This window comes from Papio anubis, chromosome 13 (assembly GCF_008728515.1).
Source record: "Papio anubis isolate 15944 chromosome 13, Panubis1.0, whole genome shotgun sequence".
NCBI lineage: Eukaryota > Metazoa > Chordata > Mammalia > Primates > Cercopithecidae > Papio > Papio anubis.
Window position 1 is genome coordinate 25,566,075 of NC_044988.1, and position 26,038 is coordinate 25,592,112.

A 26,038-nucleotide genomic window follows, 5' to 3' on the forward strand; every position below is an offset into this window, starting at 1 on the left:
AAAGACAATTATAGCTGTTAAATTTCAGTCAACGTGAGATGAGAGCCTTTCTACAATTTATGTCTCTCATACACCATATTATCTGTTCAGTGAAAGGGAATGAATGAAGGAAAAGATAAAAACATAAAAATAAAATAGACAAAGGCATTCAAGTGAAAAATAAATTATTAGTGACTGTCTTCTAACAGATTAACTCTGTACTATGAAAAATTTAACTAATAAAAAATAGAATAGTAGACATCGGGTGTGGTGTCTCATGCCTGCAATCCTAGCACTTTGGGAAGCCTAGATGGCTGGCTCACTTGAAGTCAGGAGTTTGAGACCAGCCTGGCCAACATGACAAAACCCCATCTCTACTAAAAATACAAAAATTAGCTGAGGGTGGTGGCACATACCTGTAGTTTCAGCTACTCGGGAGGCTGAGGGACAAGAATCTTTTGAACCTGGAAGGCAGAGGTTGCAGTGAGCCAGGATCATGCCACTACACTCCAGCCTGGTGACAGAGTAAGGCTCTGTCTCAAAAAACAAAACAAAAAAAATTAGAATAGTATAATGAACACCCACATATCCATAACCTAGAGTTAACAATTGCCAAAATAATGCCATATTTATTATTTATTATTCATGTATTATTTTTTGCTAATGTATTTTAAAGTAAAGATATTGCCAAGTATGGTGGCTCAGGCCTGTAATCTCAGCAGTTTGGGAGGCCGAGGTAAGAGTATTGCTTGAGCCTAGGAGATCGAGACCAGCCTGGGCAACATAGTGAGACCCCTGTCTCTACAAAAATTAAAAAAAAAAAAAAATTAGCTAAGCATAGTAACTCATGCCTGTGGTCCCAGCTACTTGGGAGGCTGAGGTGGAAGGATCGCTTGAGCTTGGGGGGTTGAGGCTGCAATGAGGCACGATTGCACCAATGCACTCCAGCATGGGTGACAGAATGAGACCTCATCTCAAAAATAAAAACAGATATCATGATCTTTTGCCCCTAATACTTCAGTGAGAACATCTAAAAACACACATTTTTTCTTCTTTTTTAAAAATTTATTTTACTTTAAGTTCTGGGAGACATGTGCAGAACGTGCAGGTTTGTCACATAGGTACACATGTGCCATGGTGGTTTGCTGCACCTATTAACCTGTCATCTAGGTTTTAAGTCCTGCATGCATTAGGTATTTGTCTTAATGCTCTCCCTCCCCTTGCCCCCCACCTCCAACTGGAACCAGTGTGTGATGTTTCCTTCCCCATGTCCGTGTGTTCTCATTGTTCAACTCCCACTTCTGAGTGAGAGCATGAGGTGTTTGGCTTTCTGTTCCTGTGTTAGTTTGCTGAGACTGATGGCTTCCAGCTTCATCCATGTCCCTGCAAAGGACATGAACTCATTCTTTCCTATGGCTGCGTAGTATTCCATGGTGTGTATGTGCCACATTTTCTTTATCTAGGCTATCGTTGATGGGCATTTGGGTTGGTTCCAAGTCTTTGTTATTGTAAATACTGCTGCAATAAACATACAAAAACACACATTTTAAAAAGAAAATCTTTTTTCTTTTTTTTTCCCAAACAACTACGGGGATTAAAAATATTCTTCTTTATGTAACATCATTAACGTTCCTAATATATTTTGGATATTTGTCCCCTCCAAGTCTCATGTTGAAATTTGATCCTCAATTTTGGATCATGGGGGCAGATCTCTCATGAAGGGGCTTTGTGCCACCCTCATGGGGGCAATGAGTAACTTTTCCCTCTGTTAGTTCCTCCGAGACATGATTTCTAAAGAGAGCCTGGCACCCTCCTTCCCTCTGTCTTGCTCCCTGTCACCTTTCACCATGAATGAAAACTGCCTGAGGTCCTCACCAGAAGCAGATGCTCGATGCCATGCTTCTTGTACAGCCTCTAGAAACATGAGCCAAATAAACCTCTTTTCTTTATAAATTACCCAGCCTTGGGTATTCTTTTGTAGCAACCCAAAACGAACTAAGACAATAGCTAACAAGATTAACAATAATTCCTTAAATCATCTGATTCCTTGTCCGTATTGAAATTTCTTCATTTGATCCCAAATGCGTCTTCCATTGGTCCACTCAAATAAAGATCCAGTCAAAGACTACATGTTGCACTTGATTCGTGGGCATTTTAAGTCTCTCGTGGTCTGAAACAGTCGCCTTCCTTGCTCTGGCCTTTAACTATTTTCCTCTTGTGACCAGCAAATAATCTGTGGTGACAGGGTGGGGAGGGTGTCAATACAAAGTTTGTCTAAGGCTGAGTCTTTGTATATAACATGGGCTAATCATAAAAAAAAAATTATTTATTTATTTATTTATTTATTTTTGAGACAGAGTCTCACTCTGTCACCCAGGCTGGAGTGCAGTGGTGCGATCTCGGCTCTAGCGATTCTTGTGCCTCAGCCTCCCGAGTAGCCGGGATTACAGGCATGTGCCACCATGCCTGGCTAATTTTCTTTTTTGTGTTTTTAGTAGAGATGGCGTTTTGCCATGTTGGCCACGGTGGTCTCGAACTCCTGGCTTCAAGTAGTCCACATACCTTGGCCTCCCAAAGTGCTGGGATTACAGGCATGAGCCACTGCACCTAGTCAAAAAATGTTTTATTTAAAAGCCACCGATGTTTGTCTTTCCTAGAAACAGACTGAATATGAACATGGAAGTCAGCATTATTTTTATTATTTTCTCCAGCGGAATGACTTTACCACTTTCAACTTGAGGTTAGCACGAGATATTACATCTAAATACTCCCGAAGGCAGAAGAGAGCAAGAGAAGAAAAGTCCTGTTAGGACCTAATAATCCTCTTGTTCCCCTCAAAATCCAAACCCCAAATCTAAATCGGTGATACTAACTTTTAAAAGCAAAGCTGCAAATAGGTGATGTGGGTCCCCTCTCCCTCCCCCGCTCCAAAAAACTTGAGCCTTGTGTAAGCAGCTGCCAGACCTACCCCGGGGCAAGGAAGAGCATGCAGCAGGTCAGGACGGTATGTGACATGCTGGCACAAACACCCATGTCCCACCTCCGCCCTTTCCACCCTCCCTGCGTCAGCGCCCTGCAGCACATGCTGTGAGCAACTGTGCTGCTGACAGTGTTATTTCCTGTCACGAAATGAAATGTGTAAATGAAAGTACAAAAGAATGGAGGGATGACTGGTGGCCCTGTCACACTGGTGACACCTAGGGCCTGGCTGTAGGAAACGTGTCTGGCTGGCTGCCCCGCCTCCTCACACCAGCGCTTTTCCCAGCCCGAGCAGCTCCATTGCTGAGTGAGGTACTGTCCAGGCTTGGAAGATTCTGCTCTTTTGGCCACTCCAGGTGTGGACCTCTCTTGCCTCCTGTTTTACATTTGTTTTTCAGTCTGTCACAGTTAAATCCCTTTAGCTGTTCACACTGTAGTGAGATTATGGGCCCATGGATCTCTGTGCTGGAAGGGACATCATTGGCACCAGCACCCACCCAACAATAGTGGAATGTCCTTGTCACTATTGCTTATATGCAGTTGGTGAAGTGGTTAAGCGCTAAGACACCCTTGGTTCAAATTCCTGGCACCTACTGGCTGTATAATCTTACACAAATTACTTAGTCGCTTTCAGTTTCCTCATCTGTAAAATGTGTGGATTGTCAGGATGAATATCTATCTGTAAAACATACACAGCAGTGCCTAGCTCATAGCAAGCATTCTATAAGTGTTGCTATTTGCATGTACCTGCCCAATCTCTTCATAAACACATCCAGGGATGTGAAGCTCATGAAGCTACCTTTACAAGGAAGCAAGCTCATAGAACAAGACATTTAATCTTTGGTCAATTCCAGCAATCAGATACAGCTCCTTAGAGTGTGTAATTATTATAGGGAAAGAAGGAAATGTGTTGCCAAAAATATACTGGGCCTTGTGGAAGATTTTTGGCTACCTTCTTGTAACCTTGTGGAATTACTTATTCCCATTTTATCAATTTGCATGTGGCAAAACTGAAGCACAGAGGATTTGGGAAATTTGTCCAGAGTCAAACAATGAGTAGATGGTTGAATCAGAATTTGAACTTGGCCTTATTAGAATCTAGTATCTTCAAATATTGGAAGATAGTAGTCATTTTCCAATTGAGAATAGCTTTTCAGAGTGGTTGGCACATAATAAGTTATCAAACGATAGATATTGTGATCTATTTGTTTTGTTTTTTGAGACAGGGTCTTGCTCTGTCACCCAGGCTGGAGTGTGGTGGCACTATCATGGCTTACTGTAGCCTCGGCTTCCCAAGCTCAAGGGATCCTCCCACTTCAGCCTCCTGAGTAACTGGGACCCGGTGTGTGCCACCACGCAAAGCAAATTTTTATATTTTTTTGTAGAGATGGGATTTTACCATGTTGCACAGTCAGGCTGGTTTTGAACTTCTGGTGACCTGCCTTGGCCTTCCAAAGTGTTAGGATTACAGGCGTGAGCCACCATGCCTGGCCATGATTGTTAGTTTCTATAATACTTTATACGTTTTCAAGGCCCTTTTGAACCTTCCCTTCCTGCATACAATATGCATTTGTTCAAACCGTCCATCAGATGCTTGGCTTAGCCTCTTCTTGGACATGGCTAGGATGGAGTGCTCCTGAGGCAGCCTGTCTCATTTTGGATAGCTCTTATAATTTCCTTTATTCATGTATTTACTCAACGAATATCTAATGAGAGCTGAGATCTCAGTGAGTCAAGCACTGAGCTATACACTGGGGATCCAATGGGAAATGAAAACAGCAAATTCTTCAAAAGACTGAACCATATTTTGCATAGATTGATCTTCCACCTACTTCTATCACTTCTGCCCTCTGAAGCAACAGAAATAAAAGGTTAATTTCTGCTCCCCACAATAGCTCTTCATATATTTGAAGATGATTTTTCAGTTTCCTGTGTGACTAAGATTTTTTTTTTTCTCTCCAGGCTTTCCTTGTAACAGTAGTATTTTCTTTAATTTTCTTTAATACTGCAGATGATCCAAAGGTGATGAAAGAAAATAGGTCTTATTTACTTTCTCTGAGACTCTGTTTTCTTATTTGTGAAATGAGGATAATTATACCCAACAGATGATATTGTGTTACTCGTCTGAAACAGAGTAAACATGTCTGTGCATTAGTGTACATTAATGACAGTAAGTAGCTTTAATTGTATGCATACGTGTACTACGTATTCTTATAAATGGGTCAGATTGACTAATTTACTGCACAACCACTCTGTGAGGGTAGATAATGAATATTCTTATTTTACAGAGAAGACAATGAAAGTACAGAGAGGTTAAATGACTTGTCCCAGAGCTGAGACTGGATCTGAGATAGCATGGCTTGAGAACACTGGTTGAAAGTCATTTTTATACTAGAAGGGGCTGAATGAGGGAGAAGAGTCAAGTGTTCAAAAGGTAAAAGGTAACTTAAAGTCTGAACTCAGAGTCTCATCTTTCACTGGTGGTATGTGTCAGCTACTATTTTAAATAATTACCTACAGTTTGAAATTCAGTCTCTCAGATTCACAGTCTGCATATCTGGCCTCAAATGGGGCTTCCTTCTTCCCTGTTTGCAGCACCCAGTCCGTGTAGCTCCTGCCTCCCATGTTCTGGCTCTCTTTAGATCCCAATGTACAGTTCCTGGCAGGGAATATTAGTATTTTTTTCTTGACACATCATTTGTTTGTTTCTTTCACCGCTTCAAGTTACAGCTTACAAACATATCTTTTCCCCTAAGTGTGGTTTTCTTGGTATAGTTTGGTGTTTAGCTATTTACCACTCTAAAATTGTCTGTTAACCAGGGAAAGCATAGTTTCAACTCAAATCATAAACAAAAGGATAATTTTTTTTTTCTTTTTTCTTTTCTTTTTTGAAATGGAGTCTCTCTCTGTCACCCAGGCTGGAGTACAGTGGCACAATCTCGGCTCACTGCAGCCTCCACCTCCCAGGTTCAAGTGATTCTCCTGCTCCAGCCTCTGAGTTGCTGGGATTACAGGCACACACCACAGTTCCTGGCTAATTTCTGTATTTTTAGTAGAGACAGGGTTTCACCATGTTGGCCAGGCTGGTCTCCAACTCCTGATCTCAAGTGATCCACCCACCTCAGCCACCCAAAGTGCTGGGATTACAGGTGTGAGCCACCATGCCCGGCTGATAATTTTCTTAATACATATAGAGCTTTTACAAACCAATGAGAAAAGGACAACAGCTATGCAGAAAAATAAGCAAAGAATATGAACAGATACATCGTAGGTAAGGAACTACAAATGATTTTTGTAAATGTGAAGAGGCACCCTCAATTATTACTGGAGAAACACATGTTGAAATTATTATATCACTTTTTCCTATGACAAAGATAGACATTTGTTGATATTGATTTTTATATATGTATATACCTGGTTATATTTACTGCTGGTGAGGCAATAGGAACACACATATTTTCATGTATTGCTCTTGGGAAGACACATTGGTATAACGTCTGTGGAAGACTGACAATCACCTGTCAAAATCCTTTGTTTAGGTCAGAGTCTCTCGACTGTGGCTCTTGACATTTTGGACCAGATAGCCCTTCATCCTGTGCATTGAAGGATGTTTAGCAGCATGCTTTGCCTCTACCCACTAGATGCCAGCATCCCTCCCCCAGAGTGTGAAATTAAAATTGACTCTAGACATTGCTAAATATACTCTGGAGGGCAAAATCACCTCCATTTAAGAAGATGGACTGGGGCCGGGCACAGTGACTCACACCTGTAATACCAGTACTTCGGGAGGCCGAGGCAGGCAAATCACTTGAGGTCAGGAGTTTGAGACCAGTGTGGCCAACATGGTGAAACCCTGTCTCTACTAAAAATACAAAAATCAGCTGGGTGTGGTGGCCTGTGCCTGTAATCCCAGCTACTCGGAAGGCTGAGACAGGAGATTTGCTTCAACCTAGGAGCAGAGGTTTCAGTGAGTTGAGATCACGCCACTACACTCCAGCCTAGGTGACAGAGCGAGACTACATTTCAAAAAAAAGAAGGCGGGTTAAGATTTTTTAGTGCTGCATACAAATCACTCCAAACTTAGTGGTTTTAAATAACCACTCTTTTATTTGCTTATAGTCTGAAATCTGCACGGGGCTCAGCTGAGCATGTCCTCTGCTGTTCTTGCTAGTGGTCGGACAAATGGCTGCATTTATTGGTGGGACAAGTGGGGCTAAACTCAGCTGGGATCTTGAGATGGCTGGCTCTTCTCTCTCTGGTGTCTCTGGTCCTCTTTTCCCACACATGGCCTCTCAGTATAGTAAAAATTGAAGGCACAACGCTGTCTCCATGTGGTCTCTTCAGCAGGTTAGCTGGCTTTAACATGACAACCCAGGGCTTCCAAGGACACAACAATGAAAGCTGTCTGGCCCTCTTAAAATCGTTGCTGATTTTTAACTAAGTGATTTTTCTGTGTTTCTGTGTAAAGTGAGGAGTCTGTCCGGAAAATTATTGGATCTTTATAACTTCTTTTGTTTTATTGTGGTGTCTGGATAAGGGTAGCTCAAGCAGAAATTATGCAAAAAGTTTGCCATTGGCATCTGCTGGATCCACAGTGTGTTTCAAGCCTTGATTCCCTGGTCCTCAAACCTTAACCTGCCCTGATCCTTTCTTTTCTTTTTTCTTGAGACAGGGTCTTGCTCTGTCACCCAGGCTAGAGTGTGGTGGTGCGATCATGGCCTCATTGCAGCCTCAACCTCTTGAGGATCAGGTGATCCTCCCACCTCAGCCTCTTGAGTAGCTGAGATTACAGGCATGTAACCCCGCGCCTGGCTAATTTTTTGTATTTTTTTGTAGAAATCTCGCCATGTTGCCTAGGCTGGTTTCAAACTCGTGGGCTCAAGTCATCTGCCCGCCTCTGCCTACCAGAATGCTAGGATTACAGGGATGAGCCTGCACCCTGCCAAGTCTCTCTTTTCTCATCATCATAACTTATCTCACTTTTTAAATTCCTGTCCTCAAGGTCAACATTCTTTAGATGTTAGCTTAACTATCACTTTCTTGGAGATGTCTTTCCTGACCACGTCACTGTAAATAAGCTTTTTCACAATACCGCTCCAACTGCTGTGCAAGTGCTTTTGAAACCCATGCTTACATCACCCTTCTGATGTTTCAGTGGCCAAAGCAAGTCGCAAGGCCAAGTTCAGAGTCAATGTAGGAGAGGACCTTACTCGAATGTAAATATTGGGAAATGTGGCTTATGGAAGGCCATCGGTGTAGCTTCTATCCCACTTATTACTCATAATTTTATTTCCCTTATTACCATCGGTATAATCATGTGTTATTTTATTTTTTTCTTGGCTCACTGCAACCTCCACCTCCTGAGTTAAAGCGATTCTTCTCTCTCAACCTCCTGAGTAGCTGGGACTGCAGGCGCGTGCCACCATATCTGGCTAATTTTTTGTTTTTAGTAGAGATGGGGTTTCACCATGTTGGCCACACTGGTCTCAAACTCCTGACCTCAAGTGATTCGCCCGCCTCGGCCTCCCAAAGTGCTGGGATTACAGGCGTAAGCCACCGTGTTATTGGTTTATTTGCCAGTTTCCTTTTATTAGAGGTACAAACCCCTACTAAAGTGTAGGGGCTTTGCTGTCTTTTTCAGCTTCCAGAATCTATCAGCGTTTGTTACATAAGACAACAATAATTATTTGTTGAATAAATAATGGAGTTCTGAGTTTTCTAAGCTGTGTTTAGCTCATCTACAAAAGACCCTGTGTTAAGACAATCATGGAAAGGGTGGACATTCTTTCCCTTCTTTTTAAAGCGCCATGTGTATTTTCACAATAGTTTTCTGAAAACAATGCCTCAATTTAATCATGTAGAAAATTCTTCTATCCAAATGGACTATAAAATCAGATTTTTCTACTTTTGTCATGAATGGCATTTTTCCATTGTATTCTTGAAAACAAAAAGTAGTTGATGATTTTTGTTAATTTGTTTACATTATTTCAAGTAATTTTGTTCTGGCTTTATTGAGGTATAATTGACAAAAGTGTGTTCAAGGATACAATGTGATGATTTGATTTATTGTATACATTTTGAAATGATTACCACAATCAAATAATCAACATATCTGTCATATATGTCATAATCCAGTAATCCTATTTATCTTTCAAAATAGTCTCATGTTCATCCCTTACTTTTTAAAAATTTAGAGACTGGGTCTTGCTTTGTTGCCCAGGCTGGATTGCTATGGTGCTATCACAGCTCACTGCAACTTTGAACTCCTGGGCTCAGCCTCTCAAGTAGCTAGGACTACAGGTGTGCACCACCACACCTTGCTAGTTTTTTATAGAGTCAGGGTCTCGCTTTGTTGCCCAGGCTGGTCTTGAACTCCTGGCCTCAAGTGATCCTTCCGTGTTGACCTCCCAAAGTGCTGGGATTACAGGTGTGAGCCACTGTGCCCAGCTCATGTTCATTTCTTTAGAGAGAAGTGTAGAAATACCTAAAAAAGATTTGTGGAATTAAGTTGGACTGATGATAACTTTTGACATGTTGTTAACTGTGTATTTTCAAATCCATGGTGAGCTCAAGTTTCCTAAAGAGCTCCTTTGTGATCCAGGTGGCCCGGAGGCTTCGCAGGGATTTATTTATTTTTTCTTGTACTTCAGTAAGTTTTTAATAATAACTATGGAAAATTTAGAGAGCTTTGATATAATATGCTTTGGGGGAATTTTGACAGCTATGTATTTATGCAAGTAAGGTACTCCTAATCTTGCTTTTCCTTTCTGATTATGCGCCTTTGAAGGTTACACAGGGTCCTTAGTCTTTCTAGGCAGAACAGGTTTATACTTCTTTGCTGGTTGCCTGGAAGGAACAGGAAAGAAGAGATAAAACCCCAGGGATAATGCATGATTTTAGGATGTTGGTATTATTTCAAATTAAAGTCTATATTCATAACCAGCTTTCTCAATTCTTATACAAATTCACTGTATAAACTCTTCTGGTACATATCCATATGTGAATATAATGAAAATACACTATATTTCTTGTGTGTATTTCTTCAGTTTACACAGATCATGTAATCCCCATCCAGCAAATTTATAAGATATTAGTGGTAATACTGCATATATTGTAGATATGCTATGAGCAAATCTTTTTTTTTTTTTTTTTTCCAGACAGTCTCGCTCTGTCACCCAGGCTGGAGGACAGTGGCACCATCATGGTGCACTGAAACCTTGAACTCTGGGCTCAAGCAGTTCTCCCACATCACCCTCCTGAATGCCTGGGACTACAGGCACACACCAACACATTTGACCCAGAAAAATCTGTTTTTTTTTGTTTTTTTGTTTTTTTTTTTGAGACAAAGTTTCACTCTTGTTGCCCAGGCTGAAGTGCAATGGCATGATCTCGGCTCACTGTAACGTCCGCCTCCCAGGTTCAAGTGATTCTCCTGCCCCAGCCTCCTGAGTAGCTGGGTTACAGGTGTGTGCCACTACGCTCAGCTAATTTTTGTATTTTTAGCAGAGATGGGGTTTCACTGTGTTGGCCAGGCTGATCTTGAACTCCTGACCTCAGGTGATCCACAGGCCTTGGCCTCCCAAAGTGCTGGGATTACAGGTGTGAGCCACCACACCTGACCTCAACACAGGAAATCTTAATCTACAATAAGTACAGAAGCAACTTCATTCTAGCTAAGTGACTTCAGGCAACTCATTTCTCTTTTCAGAGACAGTGTCCTCAATTGTGACATGAGAATTAGGGAAATGTTTTTGGGTCTAGGTGCCAGCAGCAAAGTACAACCACTTATATAAAGATGGCTACAAAGGCCCCCCAATCCCCCCAAAAAATACCAAGTGTATATAACTTACTATGCAACAGTGAAATTTGTGCCAATTTTGAAGATGTTAGATGGGAATCAGGATGGGACATCACTTTTTTCCAGAAAGTGAAAGTCATGTTTTTGAATGAGAAAAACAAAAGTTTAATTCCCATCGATTTAATAGAAATTAAAATAAAATAATCACATGTTTTTCCCTTCTCTGAAAAGACTGCATCAGCAGTTTGGCTATACTGGATCAGAATTGCTTACATCATCATTTAAAGCAAGTGTCCAGAGAGTTTGACAGGAAACATGCAGCCTTCATTGCGAGCCTATGAAGTGTGAGAATGAGGCTGGTTAGATGGAAGCAAATAAAGAAAGCACAGGTGGTTTTGTAGACATGCAGCTGTTACCACAGCAAAGAAAGGTCACACTAACATTCTGTAATATTATTGCACTGGGTCAACGGCGGGAAAATTCTTCTAAGACTTTTAATTAAGGTTTGGATGGCAAACAGTGTATCAGCACCTTACTAGTGAGGCATTAGTCATCTGGAGAATCATTTCTACACCCACACACTGAGTGCAAAAAGAGCAAATATGAACAGAAAAACATGATTTAAAGACGACCTAGGCAGGGCGTGATGGCTCACCCCTGTAATCCTAACCCTTTGAGAGGCTGAGGCAGGTAGATCACTTGAGATCAGGCATTGGAGACCAGCCTGGGCAACATGGTGAAACCCTGTCTCTACTAAAAATACAAAAAAATAGCTGGGCATGGTGGCAGGCGCCTGTAATCCCAGCTTATTTGGGAGGCTGAGGCATGAGAATCACTTGAACCCGGGAGGCAGAGGTTGCAGTGAGCTGAGGGCATGCCATTGAACTCCAGCCTGGGCAATAAGAGTGAAATTCTGTCTCAAAAAAAAAAAAAAAAAAAAAATTAGCCAGGTGTGGTGGTGCACACCTGTTGCCCCAGCTACTTGGGAGGCTGAGGTAGGAGGATCAAGCCATAGTCCCAGCTACTAGGGAGACTAGGGTGGGAGGATCATTTGAGCCTGGGAGGTTGAAGCTGCAGTGAGCTGTGATTGTGCCACTGCACTCTAGCCTGGGTGACAGAGCAAGATCCTGTCTCAAAAACAAAACAAAACAAAACAATACAAAACGCTATCTGTTCAGACCCTCATAGAATGAAACACAGTTTGAAGGAATTAATTTCTAATAGCCTGGGGGAAAACAGAAAGGGGAAGAGTGGGGTTGGTGAAGTGAGGTTCTGTCTTAGTTTGGAGCTGGAGAGTGCAAAGCAAGCAGAAACCTGGAGCTGTGGAACACAGAGGTGCACAGACTCTTTCCATATCACGGTGTTTGGTCCCCTCCTCTCTCCTAAATCCTCCGCTGACTCTTTTGTTGCCCACTCGGGGCAGTCGCTCATCAAACACTGTGCTAGGCCCCGAGGATTTGAAGTTGAATAAGACTGTATCTTCAATCTCTAAATCTTCAGGTGCCCAGTCTACCAGCTGCAGGGAAGTAGGCAGGATGGGAAGGGCTGCAGTTAAAACCCACTAAATAACTGCAATGCAGTGTGGTCAGGGTTGCGGCAGGTGTGTGTATGGAGCCATCAGAGCTGAGGGGAGGCCATGACGACTGGCCTTGGAATGTTTCACAGAGAAGGTGAATGTGTGTGTGTGTGTGTGTGTGTGTGTGTGTGTGTGTGTACACACATATATATATACACGTTAGGGACATTGACCCCCCCCCACACCCAGCCAGCTTCCATGGATGGATGCGGGGGGCCAGTGCCCTTAGCCCTCGTGTTGTCTAAGCATCCACAGACATTCAATATAGGGAGATGCAACGACATGTGTGGTGAGGGCCACCAGGGTACAGAAAGGAGAGACCTGGCATTTGTGTGGAGTGTGGCTGCTGTTTTTCACCATTAAAAAGAAAGTTCCAGGTTCCTTTAGGTCGTGCTTATTGTATTTATCTCATGGCCTTCACCTATGACCTGGACCCCAAGAGCTCTCCATTTCCTATCTCCACCTAAAGTCATTGCAAGTGTAACCTAATAGAACATTCCAATTTGCCCTTGCTACTTAGGAGGCTGAGGTGGGAGTATCACTTGAACTGAGGAGTTTGAGCCCACCTTGGGCAACATAGTGAGACCCTATCTCCCCTTGTCCCCCCAAATTTACAATTTAGCCAATCAAGGAGGGTAAAGAAGAGATGACAGGAGGCACCAATAACATAATGCGCTGAGCATTTATGAGAAGTGCAGTGAAGCCCCTTACAGCATTGCCATATTTAATTCTTATAATAACTGCATGGGCTAGGTACTACTATTATTCCCTTTTGAAATGAAAAATGGAGGCACCTCAGAGAGGCTGAGCATTTGGTTGTACTAGTGAGCTAAGGCACGTGATCCGACTAAAGAGTCTCAAGTCTTAGCCAGTGTATTATCCTGTGTGAATGCACAGTTACAACCAGGAAAAAATGCAAAACGTGGGCATCCCACTCACTCTGGGGCTTTCTTTCCTTATTTGGAAGGAGTAGCACAATGATGAGGATGTCACGTACATGTAAGTGGGTGTGTTAGTCTGTTCTCGCATTGACAAAAAAGGTTTAATTGACCTCGGTTCTGCAGGCTTACAGAAAGTATGATGCTGGCATCTGCTCAGCTTCTGAGGAGGCCTCAGGAAACTTACAATCATGCAGGGGAGGGAGGGTGGGGGCAAAGCGGGAGCAGGCATGTTACATGGCCAGAGCAGGAGCAAGAGAGCGAGCGGGGAGGTGCCACACTTTTAAACAACCAGAACTCTTGAGAACTCACTCACTATCCCATGGACAGTACCACCAGGATGATACTAAACCATACATGAGCAATCTGCCTCCATGATCCAGTCACCTCCTGTTGGTGAGGTCAGACCCCACCTCCAACACAGGGGATTACAATTCAGCATGAAATTTGGGTGGGGACACAGATCCACACAGGGTCCATGAGTGACATGGAGATGCACTGCCCAGATTTGTTTGCAAAGAAGGACTTGCTGCCCAGCTCTGGGTGCTGTCAGCAGCTGGCCCTTTTGGAGACTACCTCAGCTGCAGGGTCGCCTTGACCAAGGTCATGTCACTTCCCAGGATGGATGACATCCAATGACTGATTCAGGAGGGTATCTAATGGTCTAGTCATTTAGGCTCAATAATTCCAATGGGCCATGTCTCAGATCCCCCAGTGGGATCCATGAAGATTGTTGGGTGTACACTGCAGCCCAGCTTCTCCCTTTGCCCATGCTGCTTCCTGCCCATTCCCCACAGGTGAAAACATCCTGTCACTGTCTCAGAGCCTGTTTCCCTGAGAACTCAATCTGTGACATCAGTCCCATTGATCAGAGAAGTCTGTGTCTTACTTTGTTGGTTTCCTTCATAGCTTCCGTTCACATCAGTTTCCTTTAATTTTTTTTTTTTTTTTTGAGATGGAGTCTCGCTCTGTCACCCAGGCTGGAGTGCAATGGTGAGGTCTCGGCTCACTTCAACCTCCACCTCCCAGGTTCAAGCAATCCTCCTGCCTCAGCCTCCCAAGTAGCTGGGACTACAGGTGTGTGCCACCCCGCTCGGCTAATTTTTGTATTTTTAGTAGAGGTGGGGTTTCACCACACTGGCCAGGCTGGTCTTGAACTCCTGACCTCAGGTGATCTGCCTGCCTCGGCCTCCCAAAATGCTGGGATTACAGGCTTGAGCCACCACGCCCGGCCTGTCCTTTGATTTTTTATGTTCCAGATAAATATCTAATTTATACAATTCTCAAAGATAGGCCACACAGAGCTTCAATCCCCCTACCCTTTTTTCTAGTTAATAGACTATTTTTTAGAGCAGTTTTAGGTTCACAGCAAAATTGAGCAACATGTATAAAGAGATCCCCTATACCCCTGCTCCCCACTAGCCCGCCTCACTATCAATCAACATCCATTTCCCTTGGTTTGGGCAATAAATATAAATTGTGGAAATAAATAGGCCCTTTTTAAAACCAAAAATTTTATTAGACTAATGTACATACATTTTTAATTGCTTTTTTTGGTTTGTTTGTTTGAGACGGAGTCTTGCTCTGTTGCCCAGGCTGGAGTGCAGTGGAGCGATCTCGGCTCACTGCAAGCTTCGCCTCCCGGGTTCAAGCCATTCTCCTGCCTCAGCCTCCTGAGTAGCTGGGTTACAGGCGTGTGCCACAACGTCCAGCTAATTTTTTGTATTTTTTAGTAGAGACGGGGTTTCACCGTGTTAGCCAGGATGGTCTCAATGGCCTTGTAATCCGCCTACCTCAGCCTCCCAAAGTGCTGGGATTACAGGTGTGAGCCACCGCACCTGGTCTAGTTGCTATTTTTAACATTTGAGTGGTATGCAGACTTGATTCCAAGAAGTTCTTATTGTGTGGTCTTGGGCAGACCCTTTAAATTTTCAAGTCCTACTGTCCCATCTTTAAAACGGAAATAATAATTATTGGGAGGATTTAATTAGACAACATATCCCATAACATCTCCTAACTCCAAACAAAGTGCCTAGCACTTGATAAAGATTCAAAAAATTGATATTTGTAATATAAAATTGGCCTAGCACAGGCCTCCTATGCTGCAACATATCACCCAAAGTCGGTGTGACTTACAACTGAAGTTTATTCTTTCACACTTCTGGAAGCAGAAGACCGAGCTCAGTTTCACTGGGCCAAAATCAAGGTGTCAGCAGGACCTTGCTCCCTTCAGAGGTTCTAGGGGAGAATCCTTGCCTCTGTGCTGGTATTCTTCGACTTGCGGAGGCATCACTTCAATCTCTGCCTCCACAGTTGCCAGCTCTCCGCTGTGTGTGCTAACCACCCCCCTTCCCCATATAAGAGTACATGTGACTGCAGTTAGGACCCATCTTGATCATCCAGAATAATCTCCACAACTCAAGAAGACCCTTAATTGAATCACATATGTGAAGGCCCTGTTTCTGTTTATATAAGGGAATATGCACAAGTTCCAGGATTTAGAATCTGTTATCTTTGGGGAGGGAACATTTTTCAGCCTAGCACATGGGGTGACACAGTTTCTGTCTTTATTAAGCACAGTCCTCAACATTTCAACTTTGGACCATGAAAACAGTCTTTTGTCCCTTCCAGCTTGTCATTCAAAACCATCTTCCTTATTTTAAAAACCTTTCCTCCCTGTCTCTCTCAGAAGGGACAGTGGCTCCCAAAGGCAGCTGGGTGAAGTTTCTGTAAGATCTCAGCCCTAGCCGGTGTTGCTGTTTGGGAGGCATCTTTCCAAGGCTTTAATTAATTAGAGGATGCACTCTAGCCCTGTTTCCCAAACTTACATATTCTAGATACCTCTGATTCAGTAGATTGGGCGATGTCTGGCAATCCAATGTTTTCTCAGTGCCCCAGGGGATTCTTGTCATTAGCCAAGATTTGGAAACGGTAATTCCTTATACGAAGTCCTGAACTAATACCCTTGAAATAGGGGATTTCCCCTTCACTGCCTGGTGTGTTACAGTTACACGACTGAGTTTGTTGAGGGAGAAGGAATGAACAACCCTGAAAACTAAACTATCCTACCTGTACAGTATTCACTGAAAGAGTTTCCTGGAGGGAAAACTTCCAATTCCCAATTAAATCGAGGATGACCACGGCCCGGATTTGGCAGTCCTGCCGCTGTCACCAGCTCGGGACCTCGTGGGTCTGAGTGATCCAGCCCGGGCCGCGCCCTCACTCAGAGCCAAGGCTGTGAGAGCAGCTCCAGCGAGGGGGCGGGGTGGCGGCAGCAGGGCTGCTTCAGGGCCGGTGCCGGTGTCCTCAGAGCGGCGTTTTGGCACTGGGGTGGGCCGGGGCGTGGCTTTCGGCGCCACCTCTGCAAGCGGCCACCCCTCCAGAGTGGCGCGGGCAGGGGGCGTGGGAAGACCTAAGTATATTTATTCCGGCCTGCGAGCGGGATGCTGGGGCTGCTCCAAGGGACCAGAAGAGCTGCCCTGTGTCCCAGAGCAGACTGGTTCTTCTGACAGCGCTGAGAACCTGGTGCTCGCGTCTGGCCAGGTGGGGGCTGTGACTGGACTCTCAGAACACTTGTGGGAATGTGGAAATCTCTTTACCGGTGATAGGGCTCAGAGTCTGACTCAGCCGAGGATCGATGGGGTGCAGTCACGCTCAGCCGGGGACTTTGGGGGCGCAGTGTCAGGCTCAACCAGGGAGTGACAGGCGCAGTACCAGCTTCATCTGGGGGTGCTGGAGGCACTGTCTCCTGTTCCGCCAGGCGGGTATGCGCGCCCAGGAAGGGAAGGAGCCTGCAGCCTCAGCGGGGTGCGCTGGCTGGGGCCCTGCCCCGCCGGCAGTGCGTTCGGGCGCTGTTCCAGCGCGCGGCAGCGAGTGGCGCTGAGCCTCTGCTTTAGTAGCTCGCCGGGAGCGGGGCCGGCGGGAGGGGCCCGGCGGGGTCACCGCCTCCTCTGATGGCAGGCTCCTCCTCTCCCTCCGCCTCCCTCGCTCTCCACTGCCCGCCCGCCCGCCCAATCCACAGTTCCCGGCCCAGCCGAGCCGGGCTGCTTGTCTGGCCGGCGGAGGCTGAGCGCGACCCTAGGGAGCCGCAGCGCCCGGCGGCTAGGGACAAGAGCGACTCCTGGGACCCCACTCCGTCCCGCGCCGCCGCCTCCTCCCCTGTTGTCGCGTGGACGCTCAGGCCCGCGCCGCCCGGGCCACGATTCTCCTCCTCTTCCTCCCGGAGGGGAAGGAGCAGAGAAAGCCGAGCGGCGGCTCCGGGAGAGAGCGAGCCGAGGCCCCTGCCTCCGAGGCTCGGGGCAGGCGGAGGAGGAGGCGGAGGCGGAGGGAAGTGCGCGTCACTCTCGGGAGGAGAGTATTTCACCTCCAGGCAGAGGCTGCGGCTGCCAGTTGCGTACGAGCGGCAGCTGTGGGCTCCGGCAATCGAGTGGCTTCCTGGCCATGGAGAGGAGATCTGGACCCGAGGACGCCAGGGGCTCCTCTCCGTCTCCCTGGACCGCTGTGTAGGCACCTGAGTTAACGGACGCTAAGCGGGGTAGGGGAAGGTAAGAAGCGACTCGCTCACCCGCTCCCTGCTCCGCCTCGTTTGCTGCCCTAGGGGGCCACTGCGGGAGCGCAGACCCGGGTCTCGCCCACCTTTTCTGCTCCCGGCGGCCTGGCCGGCTTCGGCGTTGGGCATTTCTACCGAAAAGGGAAACGTCCTCCCGCCCTTCCCCCGTGCGCCTCGTTTCCCAGTTTCATCTCTGGATTAGGATTGACCCGACTCCCCAGGAGTCAGTCCTCTCTTTAAGAAAGGGTCCTCGGGAACGGTGTCTCGATTTCTTTCCCTCCTCTCTCTCTTTTCATTACATTTACGGGGAAGGGAACAATGGACCTTTCAAAGTCGGTGCGAACAGCATTAAACTTTCTGGAGAGGGATGGGGTGAGGGGATAAACCCCACAGGAAGCCGACTACGGTGAAAGGTTGGTGGAATGTGTTTTGCAGTCCGGGTTCAGTGCGCGCGCGCTTGTGCGTTTGGGGTGATCTTTGTCTCCTTACAATTCCCCTGGGTTGGTGGGTCCTCCGCCCACCGCCCCCTGCCTCTCTTTCTGTTAGCTGAGGTAAGGTGAGGCTTTAAAATCGCTTACAGCTTCCTTTAAATCTGGGGAATAGCCTTAGCCCTGGACCCTATTCTCAGCTTTTTCTCTGCAGAGTTGGGAGATCCTGGTAAAGGAGGGGGGCCCACTCTGAGGACCTAGAGTGCTGCTGTTAATAGCACTAGTGGCTACACCCTTAGCGATAAAACCAAGGTCCTGAATTCCCTGGATGCTCTCTGCTGAGGGTTGATGAGTGTCACTAGACCTCGCCCTGGAGCGGAAACAGCTCACTTACATTCTCCGCAGAAGGTTAGGAAAACAGACTTTGATATATATCTCCTTTTATCAGCAGTTGGGGTTAAGGATAGACTGCCTAATAATTTTTAAAACTTCCATTGTGCACATGAGCTACTCACTGCCTTGAGTTCCCTCCCCTTGATTCACTGTGACAGAGTGATGCGCTGCTGCACAGTTGCGTGTGTTCAGATGTGCTGCTCTTCCCGGTAAAAAGTGGGAAGAATTTAGAGAGAGGGGAAAGCCTAGAGGCTTCACCTGAACTCAGCGAGGCCTGACTCCCCAGAGCAGCCAGGCAAATCTGTTGGAAATGGCTCAGTGTTAAAAAACACATTTAAAATGGCTAGCCTTATCTTTTTTTGGTTGGCTAGAATGGAGCTACTGTTTATTTGACCCTGGAAGGACGCTTGTTCTTTTCAGAATTGGTCTGGGTATCATACTGTGGTTGTGTGTCTTTGATTACCTATACAAAAGGTTCTTTTTAGTTTGCATTTCTGGGCAAAACAGAAGAATGTGCAGTAGGCACGTCCTCTGCTTAGTAAACATTGGGTAGCACTTGAGAGTGCTTTCTTCTTCACACTGAAATGACTCCCCCCAGCTTCTGTGTACCTGCATTAGAGGATCAGTTTGGGTGGAACTGGAAATCTATCTTCCGGCTTTCTGTTCAGTCCTCCTGACTCTGTTTTGTCTGATGTATGTGTGTTTAAAGGCTCAGAAAACTAAGATTAGAAGTGAATTGTGAGTCATCACCTGTTCTTTTAAACCTGTGAATGAGATAGTGAGCCGAGGACTGGCCTGTGTGTGGACAGGGAAATAGAATCTGTAAATTCTTACATGGTGCTTATCCGGGTATTCTGTGTCACAGTTAATTATTTGAGTAGTCACCTTCCTTAATCTAGTCTGTAACCAGTGACTTTCTAGAAGTGTCAGATTCGTAACAGGAAACCAGAATGGGGCAACACTTCAGCCATGGTCTAATAGGCTTAATCAATGCTGTCCTCAAACTGCTACCAAGAAAAGACAAACTGGAGGGTAATGTAGTCTTGTGGGCCATTATCTTGAAGTTGACAGGGTACTACTTACAGCTACATGCTTTGGGCGAGTTTCTGAAATTGAGAAAGACAAACCACATTTTAGAAAGAGGAAACTTAGGCCCGGCGCGGTGGCTCACGCCTGTATCCCAGCACTTTGGGAGGCCGAGGCAGGTGGATCACCTGAGGTCAGGAGTTCTAGACCAGCCTGACCAACATGGTGAAACCCTGTCTCTACTAAAAATACAAAAAAATTAGCCAGGCGGGGTGGCGCACGCCTGTAATCCCAGATAGTTGGGAGGCTGAGGAAGGAGAATCGCTTGAACCTGGAGGTGGAGGTTGCAGTGAGTCGAGATGGTGCCACTGCACTCCAACCTGGGGCGACAGGACCGAGACTCCATCTGAAAAAAAAAAAAAAAAGGAAAGAAAGCAAAGAATAAACTTAATAATCACTACCAAATTCATGGTCTTAGACTCACATGGAGTGCTGTATGTAAATGTGTGCATTGTAATGTGTGCTCTAAAATACGTATGAGCATTGCATCATTCACCTACCCACCATCCATTCAGCTAGCACTTATTAATCACCCATTGTGGTCCAGACCCTCTGGAAGCAATAGCAACACCTGCTTTGTGGAGCATTCATGTTGGCAAAGAGAAGGAGTTAAAGTGGTTGCAACCGGGGAGGCCACAGGGATTGAAGATACCTATGTGTTTGAACTAGAGAGATGACAGTCTCTGCTGTTGAAGAAATGAGCCTAGTCAGGGACATAAGGAAATGAACAACTAGAAGATCCAATAAGTGCATGTCTGAGAGAATTATGCATAGCATGCTCTAAGAAGCCAGAGAAGGAACAGATTGGGGGTGGGGGAGCAATTTTGTGAGAAATACAATTTATTAAATCAGACAGAATAGTAGGGACTGAAAACTAGTGTCAGAAGTGTTATCTTAAAATGGCGAAGGTTGGAGGACTTGAAGTCAGACTTGGATTTAAAACAAGGCTCTGACACTTGCTAAGCATTTGCTGTTGGGCAAATCCCCTGATCCTTCCATGTTGTTTCTTCACCTGAAAAAGGAGTTTTAAAATGCTTTATGGGAATGTTGTAGGGATTACATTTGAGTAAGTTTGCTATGTATTAATATATGATAAAGTACTATACAAGCTAATGCTGTCTGGTATCAAAAGGTACTTTCAAAAGTTTTTTAAAGCTCTGCATAGATATAAATCATAGCTTAATCAATCAGGTCTCAGCTACAGATTTTCATTATATTGGCCCTTTCCAGAATGATCTGAATCCCATCTTGAAAGCAAGTCTTTACACTTTTAAGCTAGCTACTGTCGTATGGTATTGCTCTCTTGTCCAGACTTCTTCCCATCCCAGCCACAGGAAATCTTTTCATTTCGTTTGGATTGTGAGCATTAGTTAGAAGAATGGGCTGTCTAGTACAGTACATCAATTGAAAGGGTCTTGTCTGGTTCTGTATGGTGACATCCATTCTCCTCTCTGCCTCCCAAGCCAAGCTAGCCCTTCTGCTTTCCTCTCTCTCAACATGATGAATATGGAAAAGGAAAAAAAAAAAAAAAAAAAAAAAAAGAAAAGCTATGCATCTGCCTTTTTGAGAGTATGAAAATCCCCGTTACTAGTTTTCTCCATTTGTAAAGAGGTATAATTTTCAGCTAGATTGTTAAAGTCTATTCTCTCAATAGCAGCAGCTGCTGTCTAGGCGAAACTTGAATCTGTAAGCAATACTCGCTTTAGTTCTCCACTTGAAATGAACTTAAGCCCATCTGACATTTTAATAAATTGCCTTTGATAGAAATCCAAACTCAGATATTTAAAACTATCAAGTGAACTGTGCCCTTTTGCCAGGGGAGGGGTGCGGAGGGGGATAATGAATGTAAATCAGTTTTCTGGACACTGCTACATATACTGAATCTTAGCATGTAGCTTGAAGGGACCTTAAAGATAATATTAAAACAAGGAAGTTGGGACCCAGAGAGGCTAAATAATTAGGTAAGGTCATATAGTAAATTAACAGCCAAGCAGGGACAAGAACTCCTTTGTCCCTGTTTCCAGTCAGTACTTTTTTTTTTTTTCTTTCTCAGATATATTATTTTATTCCTGTTTGGCTTTGTTAGCAATTTAATTAGTTTAATGGTCAGATATTTTGCATTTGGGCTTTGAAACTCATTGCACTCAGGTTTAAGGCAGACACTATGTGTGTTTTTTCATTTCCTACTACTTACACATGATGGTGGGGTGATGTTACTTGTAACAAATTTCTGTGAAATAAGGAACTAAGTGTAAAAATAACATTAGTTTTACTTGTATTTTCTATAAACAGGATGAAGATTTAAAGTACTGTAGATGTGCACATAAGAAGCAAGTTTCTGGAAACCCTGTTCAGATTTGAGTTGTGAATCAGAATAAAAGCGTACTAGAATATGTTTGCATGTTCTTTTTTTTCTTCTTCAAAACTTACGGCTGTAGGTCCTGTTTGCTTGTTCTTTTGTTTTCCTGGTACTTGCTTTGGGAAGACTTTAATGTTGGTTGTCAGGAACTATGTTCAGCAACTATTTTATTGCATTCCTAGGATGTGCAAGGCACTGTACTGGTTGCTGTGAGCAATACAAAGATAAATGAAGCATAGGGTTTTTATTAAAATGTCTTTAAAAATAAGTGAAACAGACTCATAAACTATGTATGTCTTAAAACACAGAATTGCTATCTCCCAACAAATCAGTCCTTTGATCTATCAGGCAAATCCACTTTGAAACTGTTATTATTAGGCCAACCTAGTAACCAGATTTGTAACAAGGCATTTATTTTCATTACATGGTGATGAGTGATAAACTTTTTTACCTTTGTCGTATCAAGGGTCCATTGTAGTTTGAACAAGAAGTTCCACAATATTTGATAAGAATTTTATGTTACGGAAAGTTTGCTAGGTAGAGAATGTGGCACTCTTAACCCTAATATTTTTTAATAAGGCTTTACCACTGGTTAGAAGTGTCATTAGGATGTTGTTCCCTGAAAAAGTTGAAATTTAAGACAATCCATATTGACCCCATGAGAAAAGAATTGACCTCTGACTGAGTTTCATGTGTCTTAAAACGTATGAATATCTGCCACAAATTTAATATCGTGGTCAGGTCAGATTAAGTCCCCCTCCAGTGTGAAATTGTTATCGATTTAGGGGCTGTTACTTAATTATTGGTGTGCTCTTTGGAGACTGCAAGCCTTCTGTTGTCCTAGTGGTCTGCGTAGTGGTGATTCACTTCCCTGAAGAATGAGTCATTTTTTCGCATACAATAAAGTTTGGAAAGTTAATTATTAACATTTTAGGAATGGGAAAGATTTAGTTTAACACAGGAACATATGCCTGATTCCTGTTTCGGGAGGAATTAGAAAAATGAGTTCTTGAGTTTTTCTCTTTTTTTAAGTTATGGTTTGAAAAAACATGTAACATTAAAAAATTATATTTTTTTGAGACAGGGGTCTCACTCAGGGGTCACCCAGGATGGAGTGCATTGGTGTGATCACAGCTCACTGCAGCCTCTATCTCCCGGGCTCAAGCTATCTTTCCACGTCTCAGCCTTCTGAGTAGCTGGGACTACAGGCATGCACCACCATGCCCAGCTAATCTTTATATATATATATTTTTTTGTAGAGACAGGATTTCACCATGTTGCCCAGGGTGGTCTTGAACTCCTGGCCTCAGTCTCCCAAAGGGATTACAGGTGTGAGCCACTGCGCCCGTACTAACATTACTTTTTAATGCCACCAGTGCTACCACTATAAAATCAATTTTATATGGGGATTTGAAAAATATTATACCTGAGCTGGGCTTGGCCGACTCTGAGGTTGGCTTTAACCTTCAAGTGTTTCTTCTTGCCTCCTGTTAGTGCTTGCGGCACTTGGGCTTGTCATATAGCCCCTGTTTGCCTGTTGTGCTGCTGCTAACCAGTTTTTTGTTTGTTTGTTTGTTTGTTTGGCGATGGGGCTGGTGTGGGGTCTTAGGTTACCTAGGCTGGAGTGCAGTGGCTCTATAGTAGTCCTAGCACACTATAGCCTTGAACTCCTGGGCTCAAGCCATCCAACTGCCTCAGCCTCTAAGTAGATGGGACTACAGGTGCACATCATTGTGCCCCCCTCTTCCTAGCCACAGTGTATCTCTATTCGGCTAAGTGAAGTCCAGCCGCCACTCTAGTGCTGAATAATTACTTGTTCATTAGAAATTCTGCCTTTTGACTCTGTAGCACCCTTGAGTCTTGAGGAACGTAGAGGAAACTGTTGAGAATGGGTAATATGGTCCTTTTGTGTGGCCTAGGTTTCACATGCCCTAGGACGAGAGGGACTGTGACTGTTTTGTATTCTGGCCTGGAACTCACCTGCAGGTGACACCCTTTCAAAGAATATGAAAGACTTCTGTAGTCCGTCACCCTTCCCCACTCCCATACTTTTTAGTCACTATGGGGCAATGTGTTGTCATTTTAATGGCGGAGTTCAGTGGTAGACTTTAGCTTACACATGCAGAATACGAGATTAGTAATTGTCTGATGGTGCACATTTGGGTGAGTAAATTTGCCGGGGTTTTAGAAAATTAAACTCTATTCCATTCATAGGGATTTGATAAACTCAAGCAATCACCTCCTCAGCCCACTTTCTTTGCCTCAACGTTCAGTTTAATTACCTGTTTACTTGTGTTGTCTCCCTACTCTTTCTCCCCCCAAATGCTGGGCTGTGAGCTTCTTGAAAGTATGAACCATGGTTTTTTTTTTTTTTTTTTTTTTGTACTATTGGCTCTCCAGTGTCTGGCAGAGTCCTTTTCTCATAAGAGATGCTCAAAACTGAACTTGTTCCCTGTTTGAAAAGGCTTTATTCCAAGTGGTTAAAGTTATATTAAAAATAGGCTGTGTTACAGTTGAAAGAAATAGTACACTTGGGTTCTGGTCCTGGCCCTGCCATTGACAGAAACTTTGCTATGACGCTGGATTGAACAGCCCTGGATTATTTCAGTCTGGGCATCTCATTATTCATCTGAAATATTTCTAGTGTGAAAGGCACATCAAAACATACTCCTTCTGTTTCCTATTGTCATTGCATTTTGGTATCTGTACGTCACTAGATCATGAACTTCGGCGGGTCTTTGCTTGTTTTTCAAACACATCCCTGTTGTCTTTTCATTTTTCCCACCTTTCAACATTTTACAAACATAACTTTCTTGGCTTTTTCTTCTTGAGGAGTGTTTTAATGCATTGTCTTTGGCCCTCTGCAGATAATGCAGCCCACAGGCAGTTCTGCCCTTTGCTATAACCTTAATTAAATCAGCCTCCCTCAGGACAGACTTCGGCTTTGGTTCTTTCTTTGGAAGGCCAGCTGCAAGGCTGGTGACGCGCCTGCACTCGCCATTGTGTGCCTCTGCACTGCCATCCGTCACTGCCAGCAGGTTGGAAGCCTCTCTTGAATCTTCTCAGCCAGTTGAGAACAAGGGCGAAGGGGGGATGGTCTAGGATCACTGGGAAGGAAGGGAGAAAAGAGAAGAGCTTTTCAATAAAAAGAATTAAGGAGAGAAAGAAATCTGAGAAATAATAATCGGAAAAAAGGAAACCGAAGGGAATAGAGAATGCCTGGTAGGTACAATGACTTTTTACCCTTGTTTTCTAATTTTCCAGATTGAAGAACAATCTGTCTTTCTGCAGTTTATCTCCTAGGTCTTTACTTCCACCTAGAGGCCTATGTACTTTGCTCTCTTTTTATTTTTATTTTTATTTTTGGTTGCTCAAAGAGTGTTAGCTATTCTTAATTGTTACCCTTCCTCCCCACTTGATGTGTAGTAGGTCTGCAGTTTTTCCCTTTCATGCTTTTCTTTTTTTGGCCATGATAATGCATTTTAACCTTTTGGCCATATTAGCCATATTGGTTTTAGGGTGTAGCATTACTTCTCAGAGACTTGTTTGACATCATTGGATCAAGATAGGATTAATTAGTATATTTGGGATCAGAAAAATTGGACAGCTGCCTCCTTTACCTTGCATAAATGACAGAAACATAAGAATGAATTTTGAACATTTCTTTCAAGTCATTTATTTCACTTTAAAATTAAGAAGTTTTCAGTTGGTTCACTTTTGGCATTAAACATTATAAATAGAGGCTCTTTGTTTTGAGGGGTTCATATTTTAACAGGAGAGTCCAGTGTAATTTGCCAAGGATATGTCCACTTTAGTGAAACTGTAGCTAAGTTGCTAATCTGAATTCCTTAAATACAGACCATAGGCATTTATTATTTTGTTATTATCAGGGTAAACAGACTCAGTATTTATAGTTAATTTTTGTTTTTCCAGAGATGTATTTCCTAACTATA

At 44.0% G+C, this 26,038-nt stretch overlaps 1 protein-coding gene across 5 annotated transcripts in view; it reads left to right on the forward strand.

Annotated features, from left to right (window-relative positions):
- Nucleotides 1–16,691: 16,691 nt before the first annotated feature.
- The window catches only part of CEMIP2 (cell migration inducing hyaluronidase 2), an 85,734-nt gene continuing 76,387 nt past the window's right edge, over nt 16,692–26,038 (forward strand). For 3 of the 5 annotated variants that reach the window (XM_021927544.2, XM_003911798.5, XM_021927545.2), the window contains exon 1: nt 17,301–17,814. The gene's annotated coding sequence lies outside the window, so the exon portion shown is untranslated. Of the gene's footprint in view, nt 16,814–17,300; nt 17,815–26,038 lie in introns of those variants that run through there. The other 2 variants (XM_009188930.4, XM_031654142.1) reach the window with 2 other exon arrangements.